Consider the following 9,549-nt stretch of genomic DNA (forward strand, 5'->3'; position numbering starts at 1 on the left):
TCTATTCAGTGCTTATCTCGATGTATATTCACTGCTTGCCTCCAAACCTTATGTAACTAAGCCTTCCTGGTCTGTCCATCTGTTAACAGCTTTGCCCCTGCACCCAATTCTCACTTATTTCTCAACTCTGCATCTTTCATCCCCACAAAGTGGAGAAGGTTCTGTCCAGCCTTGACTATTCATAAAAAAAAAACTGGCCCAGATGGCACTCAAATCCTGTTTTGCTGTCCTTGCTTCTTCTCTCTGCACTCTTCAACCTGTCCCTCTCTGTTGGCCACCTCACATCTACCTGCAAGTCCATCTCCATCACCCCATTCATAAGAATGGTGGAAAAATATCTTCTCAAATATAGGTCAGTAAGTCTACTTCCAATTAATAAGCAAAGTCATGGAATTCCTCTTTGCTGCCGATGTCAAATATTTCCCGTTTCAAACAGTCTGATGTCTAACCATAAGTTAGGATTCATTCCTGGTTACTCGACGATGCACATGTTGCTGCTCATGTCTCAGGAATGGTCAGAGGCACAAAATCTCAAACAAGACATAAGGACTTGTATCACTGGACATATCTCAGGCATTCGATACAGCACGGCATCCTGTTCTTGTTGGCTACAGCAAACAAGGCCACATTCATACTAGGTTATCTGACTTCCTCCACTCATGATGTCAATGCGCAGCTGTCAATGAAACCCTCTCTTCTACTTGGCCAGAAGAGACTTCAGTTTCCTAACGGCAGCATATTGGGTCCAGTCTTGTTCCTCATATCCATCAACAACCTTTCTGATGCTCTGGAACAACCCTCACGTCTTCTTTTTTGCATATGACTCTGCACTGTTTAATACTATATGCACATGTGCTCCTCCTCTCTCAGCAATTGTCAGAGGTGCTAAATATCCAACAAGACATGAGGACCATCTCCCTGAACATAGATCGGGCATCCGACACAGTATGGCATCCTGCTCTGCTTGGAAAGCTTGCTGGCTGTGGCATACAAGGCCACATTCATACCTGGTTTTCTGACTTCCTCCACTCATTAAGTCAATTTCTCATTCCACTGACAGGCACACAGCTGCATCACTCTCTCCTGATCTGGAATTGATTCGATTTGGTCCAACAAATGCAAGATGTGTTTCCTTCCTGGCAAATCTCAAAGTTTCACCCTCTCGCTCCAGAAGGCTTATCAAACTAGCCATTCTATTTCCATGATCAGCCACTGGAATAGGTTCGGTCTCTTGAATTTTTAGGCCTCACCATTAGCCGTGATCTATCTTAGAGTGACCATATTGCAAAAATGGCATCCAAATCCAGCAATAGACTGATCATCCTCCATCATTTCAATTTATTCCTTGATAAATCTGAACTACTCACAGCCTACAAGGCCTTTGTTCATAGTTTAGTGGACGGCTGCTCTCTCCTATGGGCTGGAAATTGAGCATCACATCTGTCTCTCCTGGAATTAGCATAATCTAAAGCTCTCAATATCATTGTAATCTTCCATGAAAGACTGAAAAGGCCTGTTGTTCTCACATTGGCAACAGGCTTCTGTGTTTTTCCAATCTTATTATTATTATTATCTGTCGTGCACCGTCTTGACCACCTCTCTTCCGGTCTAACTCCCGCTGCTTTCTCAGCACCTCTCCATGTCATGCACATCCTTTCTGTAAACCTCTCCTGGTTAAGCTCCACAAATCCAGCTTTTAGTACACCTCCACTGTCTTGTTCTTCTTTTCTCCCATTTGTTGAACTGACTGCTGTTCAATCCCACTCTTTACCCTACAGGTCATCAAGCAGTGGGTGCACCAGCATCTAATGTCCTCCTCATCCCTACTCGCTATATTTTATACCCCCATTATCCGTACCTCACCCAATCCTCTTACTTGCAGGTTACTGTGTTCCTTCCCCTCCTCTGTCTTTCTTCTTTGTTCATACCCTGTTTGTTGAATCCCAATGTCAGTTCCTTGCCTTTTTACCCTGAGTTATATTGCCCTTCCATGAGCCTCAATATTTTAGATATAAATCCTGGCGAGTATGCAATGGATTGTAGGAAAGCTTGTTCGAAACCGAAGATATCAAAATGTTGCTAATGTGATACTTAGTACTTTGGCATTTTATGGCGTGACATGATGTGTGTCATATATATATAAAGCAGGTAACCAGAGGTATATTTATGGTTAACTTGTCACACTTAGTTTTTCACCAGTTGGTTGTAATTAAGAACTACATCCTCTTCTGCCAAATGTAAAAAAAAAAAACTTAAGAGAGTTCATAGAACACCCAATCACACACAGTCTTGAGAAAAAAGGACATGGGAAGGGTCTTTTAAAAGCTTGCTTCTTGCGTTTCCAAGAATGATCTATATTTCCTCTGAGCTGACATTTTATCTGAATCTCAATATTCCCCAACGCTGAGAGAGCAAGTGGCAAATTTGATTGGTCGAGATGATGCAAAATGGCGTAATATTTTGTCCAAGTACTGCCAAACGGAAGGTTTTTTTAAAGTACCAAAAAGGCGATACACCACCTTATTTAACCCGTTACATTAGTTATCCGTGCCTGTTGTTTGTGTCCTTTATGACGACCCTTTTTAAAGTTTGGAATGTAAGTTTCAAGTAAAGCAAGTAAGAAATGTAAACAGTAAGTTTCCTGTTTGAAATGATTTTCGATTTTGTTTGATTGTGAGACAGGCAGACAGAGTAAGAATTCTCTTACCCATCTATGCTCATGCGTGATCGGGACGAGATTACATACAAATTTGCCAAATTCAGAGGCAAGGTACAGCAAAACTGCAGATTCAAGTTCTGATTAATGTTCCGATTCATGTTTCGATTCGTGTTCTACAGTGTTCAAAATATAAAATTCAATTTCAATGAAGTAGTTCCTCGATCACAAACAGACGTCTGTTGACAGGACATATAGAGAGACAAAGTGAATGAATTGCTTAAACCCACTTTGCGCATCACATGCACGGGGTAATAATATTTAACTATCAAAAACATTGTCATGATGTTTAGTCTTAGATGTCTCCATGGACCAAACTCTGTAATCGTGCACTCCAACACCAAGAATCTCCTTGATAATCATATGCATTATAAGTATAAATATAGCAGAATCACCCCTCCTCCTCCTACTATTACTCGTTCTACTCCTCTTCCCTTTTTCCACGCAGTATGTGCCAGAAATGCACCTTTCCGTTCCTTCCTATTTTCCTCCTTCCAATGATTCTTTCTTCTCTCCCCACCTTTCATCCTTGTTTCCTCAATTTATCTCCTCCTCCCTTCACCCGCCCCTCCTCCCCCCTGTAATAAATAAATGGCCCCTTAACCCCTCCACTGCATGTCTGACAATACAGGGTAGCCCGAAAGTTACTTTACCCCTGATAAATTTCTCGCACTTCCCTCCGTCCCTTCCCCTCTGCCCTCAACCACTCACCCGCTATGGTATGCGGAAACACTGACTCAGAAGAATGATGGAGCACATACAAATACAATGACAAATTAATTATTGTAAGTACTATACAATAAAACCTGTATATTAAAAAAAAGTTCGAGAACAATGCTTCACTGGGAAGGGGTAAAGTGACTTTCAGGCCACCCTGTATTATCCACAAAAAATACGGGCAAGTATGCAATACATATTATGTATATCATGAAAATCCAATTCAGATTTACTCGTCTGGTTGTCACAGTTTCTTTGTTCCGTAATAATGTGACAACTGATGAGGAGAGAGGTTTTGTGACTGCACAAACAGTTGGCGAAGTCCTGATTCGCATCAAGGTCACACGAACCATTATTTAAAGAGAAAACCAGCATGAGTTCCATCATTCTAAGAGGATCTTCAATATGGTTAGAAAAGATAAAACACCCTTGTGAGTAGACAACACACAGAACACGTGATATTGTGCAAGTTATTATTTCACTATTCTCGAAAAACATCTCCAGATGCCAAGTGGATCGAACGAGCGTGCAAGTACAAGGACAAGGACAAGCCCAAGGTGGACGCACCATCGTTCAGTGAAACGGACCCATAAGGACTACCAGTCTTTATTAGGACTAGAATAGAGACTTAGAGTCCATTGGTTCAGGTCACCAAATATACATATATACTGTATATACACCAAATATACAAATATACAGCTCAACCGAATATTTAGAGGTATGCTAACTGCAACCGCTAAGAAGGTCAAGTGACGTTTCGGGCATGAGGCCCATCTCCCACAATAGAGCTTAATACACCCATCTTTTCCATTCACTACCCGATAATACACCACTCGACCCTTCAACTGACTCTAATGCACCTCTCTACCACCATGCTCCCGAATGCACCCCCCTACCCTCGTACTGTAATACCGTACACCACTCTACCACCCCTCAACCTAACCCCTATACCCATCACATGATTATAATCAAATCAATTCCCGATGTATCGAATCTGATTAATGTCTAAAATTTGTTAAACAAAGGTGTAACAAAATACGAGGGAGAAAGGTGAAACGCAGGTGTTGAGGAGAGAAGCCGACAGTCCTGACATGTCAGTATCAGGCAAACAAGCGCTGATGCCTCGACTTGCTTCGTAAACAAGCTTTATTAACACTAATAAGGCGACAGGGCAACGAGCTTGCTTTGAAATGCGCCCCCAAAATGCCGTTTTACAGGAAATGGTGTTTCTTAGAACAGCCGGAGTCGACGAGGTGGGAGTGGGGTGGAGCGATCAGCAGGATTTTCTCTTCCTCTACGAGGGTCCTGTTTCTGCTTTTTGTGACAACTGTCCATTTATTGCAGGTCCGTCGTACCAGCGCCGGACACGTACCGCGTCACTGAAATACTGGCGCACCTTCTTACCTTGTTTTCCCCCTTCATTCACCTTCCAAGTAAGCACTTATCTTTATGCATTACATACTCTTTTATTACTGATGCCTTAAGGTGTTTAGTTTAATACTATATAAATACCCCGCTGCACCTGCGGGTTTTTTTTGCCTCTTGAATTCCGGTTATTAAAGCATTTTTGTATTCGGCTGCAACTGTTTTTGGCTGCACTCCTCATCCCTGATGATGCGTGTACACATTCACCCCAGCAGGGGTTTCCGGTAACAAACATCTCGATGAGCTCAACTGTCTCCCAGGGAAACTCGCCAGCCACACTTCTGGAATTAAAGGCATTCTGTTTAATGCGAGAAGTCTTGTCAACAAACTCTTACTTTTCCAATCTGAACTGGCGTTGAACAATCTAGATTTGGCTTTTGTTACAGAGAGACCTGGTCGGATGAAACTGTGTATGATGGTGAAATACTGTACTTTCTAATCCTGATTTTCGTGTCTTTAGAAGAGACCTTAATAGGCATAGTGGCGGTGTCCTAATTGCTGCTGTCAATTATCTTCACCCTTATCCATGTCTCAAAATTTGAGAACGTGTTGATCTTGAACTATTGTGGTTATAAATAAATACAGATTGTGGTGAAATTCTTCATGGTTGTATGTACAGACCACCTAATTGTTGTGTTAAGTTATTTGATGATTACCAATCAGTTTTAGACTTAGTTCAAACTTTTCCCCATAACTACTTAGCCGTTATCGGCGTGCGTGATTTTACTGTTGCTCTTATCCATTCTCCAGCCCTTTCCACGGCCGGCTCGCTGACCGCCTCGTCACCATTTCTGACACTTTAAACTTCCACCAGATGGTCAGCCTGATTTCATGTTGCAAATGCTCTGATGACTTGCAGGGGTCAACACTGGACTTCATTTTTTAAATAACAAACCTGATCTTGTCAACAAGGTCTTCACAACATCTGGTCTTGGTTTGAGTGACTACAACGGGGTCTCCTTTCAGCTGTAAACCTCTTTTGATAGGATTTCCTACTTGTTGCTGTGCATGATGTTGTCCCCATTGCCAGACAAAATGCAAAAGAAGGCAATACTGGATCTCCTGCGAAATAGTTACTTTAACGAGGAAAAAACAGGGCTTACAAGGCGGCTGTGTGTGGGAACGGCAACACTCACCTTTGGGCCGAATACAAAATCTTTCCATAACCAAGTTAAATATCTCATTATGATATCCTAAAATCAGGCCAGGCATCTGCCTGTGGGGTGGCCAGACGGAGGTCCTTGGAGTACTGGCGGAAAGTGGAAGCAGCGACGCGCTGCTCTGGCGCATGCTTCCATACCTGACTTGACCATGTTCATGAGCTCGCCCAAAACTGCACTACAAATCCTAAACAAGGAGTGAGCGAGGAGTCCGAGGATGTCCAGCAATGTGCCAAATAAAGGATATAATTAAATAAGGCCATTAATTATCTTCAAAAGGGGCGTTTTAATTAACCCAAACACCCAATTTTCACTTTTACACTTCCTTGGAGTTTTTTTAGTTTGCATGCAAAGTTTCAGGCTACGAGGTTTTATGGTTTTAGAGTTATGGAGGAGACACACTGACACGCACGCACGGACACACACACACTGTCTTTTATTAGTATAGATACAAATATGCCCGAAGATTGATACCACGCCACCCCTCTACCTCTTCACTTCTCTTGACCACGGGATGGAGGGTGAAGCAACCTTTTGGGCTTAAGTCTCCTCCTTCGCCCAACTCTCTTCTCTTCTCTCTTCTCTCTATTCTCTATTCTCCCTCCCCTTCTCCCCATCTCTCTCCTTCCCCTTCTCTATCCATCCTCTCTCTCTCTATCTCTCTCTCTCTCTCTCTCTCTCTCTCTCTCTCTCTCTCTCTCTCTCTCTCTCTCTCTCTCTCTCTCTCTCTCTCTCTCTCTCTCTCTCTCTCTCTCTCCTTCCCCCTCTCACCCCCATTCGCTCCCCTTTACATGCCTACTCTATTATGCACATCTCCTCCCAAAGTTATTTCCTTTCTCTCCCCCCACTCATTACACACCCCGACCCCAAGCTCCCGCTTCCTTTTCTCAATTTAAATTTCTCCCACCCCATACCACCCACCCGTTTGTGTCTAGAATCCATAGATACCCTCTTGTGCTTTCATTACATCTGATTTACAATAGCATATTATGTTCCCGACAAGCACACAGGGCCCTGAAGCACATTCCACGTCGATGGTGACGTCATGCAAACATGACGTCAATGAAACAATAAGCATCTCTGGCAGCAGCTTTGTGGTGCAGACAATACAACTGACAAACCATTGCAGTAATTTGATGTAAAGCAGAGATGCTGGCTCAGCAAGCACAAATAACCCCTGCGAGGCAGAAAACAAGTCCAAAAAGTGACTCATTGTTGAAATGGCCGAAATATGCAAATGCTGTCATCTTCTTTTAGTTAACATTGCAAAACAGCCTTTTACAATATTAACAAACATTTGTAATAGTAGTAATAATAATCCTGTAAAAGTAATAATAATAATAATATTAATAATAATAATAATAATAATATGTTCCCTGACAAGGAACTTCAACACAGGAGTGCGTTCACAAGGCCCCACGTTGTCTGCATTGCCAACCCATGGCTGGTTGTTCATAATCTGTCCCTTTTAAATGCTGTGCATCGAGCAAATAAGCACAACATACCATTTTTAAACACTTTGGTATGATTCAGCTCGGGTTCAAACCACAAACCTCCCAGACTCAAAGGTTCGACGAACCCTCTACCTCCGAGACTCAAAGCAGATGCTCTGACTTTTACACCCCCAATTGTGGTCAGAGTACCAGTTGTAAAGCCTGAACACCAAGGTACATGGAATGAATGCAACGACTCAGGGTTTATTCCACATTAATAATGGCCATGCATCCATTTTTACAGACGAGAGAGAGAGAGAGAGAGAGAGAGAGAGAGAGAGAGAGAGAGAGAGAGAGAGAGAGAGAGAGAGAGAGAGAGAGAGAGAGAGAGAGAGAGAGAGAGAGAGAGAGAGAGAGGTGGGGCTGAATTGAAAGGAGGATTTGAAGAGAGGGTGAGAGGAGAGTGTGGTGGAAGTGGTGTTGGGGAGAGAAGAGAAAAAAGTTTGGAAGGAGAAATGAGAAAGGATAAGGAAGGGAAACAGCAAATGGGGGAGGTGTGGTGATGGACCAACATTTCCGCCATATTTGTGGATATAATGGATGATTCCTTGTCAGCTTTGGGCTAATCGATGATCAAATACATATCTGTTAAGGGTCATTTGGGAAATTATATATAGAGTTGACTTATTTTAGTATGACCGGGAGCGGCGACACATCCACATGTACTGTACATAGAGAGAATTGGGGTCCTCCCCATCCCTTCTTCTTTTGTATGCAGCACAAGGCTGCTGGGTAGCATCATTTGTTGGAGGAGGGGGGGGGGGTCGAGGGTGGGACTGCTGTGCCGCTGACCACAAGCCTGAACCCCCCCCCAATGCACAGTTTTTTTTACGCCCTAAACGTACCTGTGCATTTCTTGATTAAACCCACAAGTTTTCAACCCATTCCGTTCATAATAATATGTTCCCTTACAAGGAACCTGTATGGACAAACTCATTCCATCCAACAGTTCAGTAGTGTGTAGAAGTCAAACAAACACATCCACAAAGCACTTCTCAAATTACAGTACAGCACTGTATAGTATTACTAACAAAAAGGACAAGATAATTCCCCCAATTCAAAGATGTGTGTGGCATATTTTAATAACACCAGTCAATGTCAAGAGCTGCTGTGTCTGGGCACACCCCAAATTCTTCCTTGGCACACTTGAACTCTTAACTACCAACAAGGCCTTCATCCGCAGCTTAATGGAGTACAAGCTCTCCTCTCTCGGCTGCAGTGCCCCTGCCTCACACTTTGCTCGGCTTAACGTCGTGGAATCCAAGGCCTTCAACATCATTGAAATCTCCCACGGTGAAGCTGATTCTACGGGCCTGTCATCGCAGTTGACATAAAATCCTTCCTTTCCTCCAACAGCCTCATCTCAGATCATCAATTCCGATTGAGACCTGGTCACTCTACCTTGGACATGATGCTTCTACTCACCCAACAATGGATTGAGCCCCTCAATATCAAACATGAGATCAGGGCTATCTCCCTAGACATATCTTGAGCTTTTGATACAGTCTGGCATCCTGTCTTGCTCTCCAAACTCACTTCCCATGGCATCCAAGGCCAACTCCACTCTCGGCTGACTGACTTCCTCGACGCTCTTAGCCAACATGTGACAATCAATGGAATCCTCTCATCTGCTCTCCCTATTAAGGCTGGAGTTTCCCAAAGCAGAGTTCTCGGACCCGTCCTATTCCTAGTCTTCATTAAGGATCTCTCTAACTCTGGAAAATCCTCTCTATCTTATTGCTAACGAGCAAATACCACCCATCACTTCGCTGACGGTAATACTAAAGGGGGGAGGGAGAAAAAGAGGAGGGAAGAGGGAGACGGGGTGGGGGAGAGAGAGTGGTGAGAGTGAAGAGGTGGAGGGGAAAGGAGAGAGGAGGGAGGGGAGTGAGGAGGGGTGAGGAGCTAGGAGGGGTGGGGGAAAGGAAGACAGTGTGGAGTGAGAGGAAGGGAAGGCAGACGTGCGGTGGAGCTTTAATTACGATTCATACCGTCTCATCAAAATGATTCTGCATAGAATAACAAGGAAGATTGAAAC

The 9,549-nt window shown here is 43.4% G+C and overlaps 1 protein-coding gene and 1 long non-coding RNA gene across 7 annotated transcripts in view; one reads left to right on the forward strand and one right to left on the reverse strand.

The window, feature by feature from the left end:
* LOC147030312 (uncharacterized) overlaps positions 1-9,549 on the reverse strand; it is a 421,339-nt gene that overhangs the window by 286,959 nt on the left and 124,831 nt on the right. The window lies entirely within an intron of this gene.
* Positions 4,521-9,549, forward strand: part of LOC147030315 (uncharacterized) — a 119,356-nt gene continuing 114,327 nt past the window's right edge. For 4 of the 6 annotated variants that reach the window (XM_085874237.1, XM_085874231.1, XM_085874236.1 and 1 more), the window contains exon 1: positions 4,696-4,866. The gene's annotated coding sequence lies outside the window, so the exon portion shown is untranslated. The other 2 variants (XM_085874232.1, XM_085874235.1) reach the window with 2 other exon arrangements.

The sequence above is a fragment of the Eptatretus burgeri genome, chromosome 3 (genome assembly GCF_056783735.1).
Source record: "Eptatretus burgeri isolate ZD-2024b chromosome 3, Ebu_testis_v1, whole genome shotgun sequence".
In the NCBI taxonomy this organism is placed as follows: Eukaryota; Metazoa; Chordata; class Myxini; order Myxiniformes; family Myxinidae; genus Eptatretus; species Eptatretus burgeri.